Here is a 2,860-nt window from a genome sequence, read left to right on the forward strand (position 1 = left end):
CCCTTAGCCTGTGGTTGCGTGTTTGTAAGTCTACAGCCAGCGCACCTAGCGGAAGTAAACTGAAACGTGCATGATAACACACAAACACACAAACCAACACTCAAAGACACGCCAGTGAAAACATAACCTCCGCCAAGCCCCTGGCGAAGGTAATGAATAATTGTATAATTGAATGCAACAGATTAATCATGTCACAGTGTCACTATGAAAATAATAAATCTCGCTAATCACACTAATTGTAGTGGTACTGTACATACAGTACAGTACAGTACGGTATAGTCAGTGTAATGTTCTTATTGTTTGTTGATCGATGATATCAAACCATAATTGAACTCCGAAGATTATAAAACCTCGTTTCTGTCTAATCATTCCCGCTGCTACTTTTTATTTCTTATTACCGGATGTCCGCTCGCGCATGCGTCACATTGCACACATAGAGTCTGCACCGATACCAAACGTAAACACTAGGGCTGGACATCACAGTCAGTAGATACAGTACAGTACAGTAAGTACATACAGTACTGAGAGTAGTAGCGTGTAGTAGTATAGTAGTAACTACTGTATTAACGCAGGGCCACAAGTATATCAAGCACACTGGTCGATTCCACGATCCACATTAAATTATCAAATATCTAAGTCATCTACAGATATCTCAATTTGTTAAATTTGGGTTGCTCAGATTATGACCGAGAATCTAGCAATTTTAGTAAGAACCTTGAAACTCCATTCTAAACGCCAGCGGTAAGTGAAGCAAGGCATTCATCGCAAACCGACACACCTCGTTGATGACCTAAGTCTGGTTACTACCCTGATCTACAGCAGTGCCAAAAAGGACTGTGAGGTGGTTTTTTGTGTGTGTTTGCGCGTTTCGAGGTCCTAGCAAAGCGAGCACCGCATCGGAAAATTGTTTGAAAAAATGCTGCAATTTGGTGCATTATAAGCACTGTTCTATGGAAGAACCGTGATTTTCGTCAGCGAGATGGTGTTTTGGACAAATTTCTGTGTAGAGGCTGAGAATTTGAGCGAGGCGGCCCGCCTCGCTCGTATCTATGCACGGGAAACACTGCATAGAACCAACCCACTAGCTAAATCACTGAACTAAAGATATACGCCGCCTCGGTGGGGAAGCCGTGATCTTCTGACTCCCTCTGGGTCCACCCCTGCCAACTAGGTCGCGTTCGTCATCAGTATTAGTGTCGTGTTTAGGCCAATGTGTTTCATGCTCTGATCTGGAGGCAAAAATGTTAGGGCCTACAAAGTTGGTTGCAGTTTACTGCGGATCTTTTCATTGTAAGCTTTCTGCGAGCAGCTAAAATCGTTGCGAATAATTGCTCTTAGTAACATGCACCTAGAGTAGGCCTATACTGGACGCGGACGGTAGTAGACTGATTACAGAATCAGGCACCCGCAACCAAACTGGCTAATGAGACATGAACAGTAATTAAATAGTCATTATATGCTTTTATTTTATTTATTTTATTTTATTTTATTACATATATTTTAAAATTTTTACTTGCACGCGTATAGGTTTCCCTTTATATGACTTTTAGCTAAATAGTTTTTGCGTAGAAACGTATTTCCAATTATATAATAGCTGTCAATACCCCCTATATAGTCAAATATAGATTTCCCTACTAATATCATTACGATATTGTGTTACATAATTTAATAGTCATTATATGCCTTTAAAATGTTTACTTGCACGCGTAGGTTTCCTGTTATAAATCTTTTAGCTGAATAATTTTTGCGTAGAAACGTATTTCCAATTATATAATAGCTGTCAATAGAAAAACGTGATTTACATTTTCGCGTTACGGTTTTTTTTGGAACGCATTACATACGTAACGCGAGGTTTGACTGTACCGTTCTTTGTATCTAGCACAACTTCTAGATACATAACATAAATAGACTCATTCCGGTTCAAGCTAACTGGAATAGGAATATCGGTTAAAATAATCTATAACAATGACATAACATATGACATGACATGACATGTGAAATCAATCTGAGCAACTATTGTATATGGTCTAGGAACGCTCTAGTGACAACATTACATATCCACTGACCGTGTGGATCCAAGTCAGGTCTCTAAACTCACACCGGCATACTGATCACGCAATACTAACAAGCCACTGAGGCAATACATGGCGATAGGTTCCATACCACGAATCCAACGAATACAAACGTCCCTCATAGGCGGCAACATCACACTAGGTAACGGTCTGTCCACTCGATCAATAAAAACAACAACAACTATTCATGGGGCTGTGGCACCAATCAACGAAATCCTTGGCAAATCTCTCCCAACCCGTTAATGCACACGGGTATTCGGGAGACGGCTACAGCCGCGATAAAGAAACACGTCGGCAGGTTATATTGCGGAGAATTCATATGCAAACAGTAGACCACAGTAGACACACACCCACAGCAATAATGCACTGTGAATTGACTGTATCATCGTCCTCTGGATCCGCCAACATATTTACGGAAAACCTGCTGGAACATTGCGATTACATAAATCCTTAATAATTATATTGCCATGCTTTTCCACATTACATCGAATTATTTCTCGGCCTGAGCTAACCCGAGAGTGGCTGTGAGACTACACATCCATGTAATATACATGAACGTTTCATTGAGCTACATCGTAACGGCACACCACGTACCGCTTTGCTTTTCTAAATTCAACACATGAAATTATATACTGTAAAATGAAACCTTTTAAAAACACGAGTCATTCTACTAGCTTTCTGAATAAGACATATATGCGGGTGAATATATGCGGTTGTATGTGTACAGGCCCGTAGCCAGCTTTATATTGGGGGGGGGGCGTTTTTCAATGTTGGCAATTTGCTCGGCA

Source organism: Priapulus caudatus, unplaced genomic scaffold, assembly GCF_000485595.1.
Source record: "Priapulus caudatus unplaced genomic scaffold, Priapulus_caudatus-5.0.1 Scaffold234, whole genome shotgun sequence".
NCBI lineage: Eukaryota > Metazoa > Priapulida > Priapulimorpha > Priapulimorphida > Priapulidae > Priapulus > Priapulus caudatus.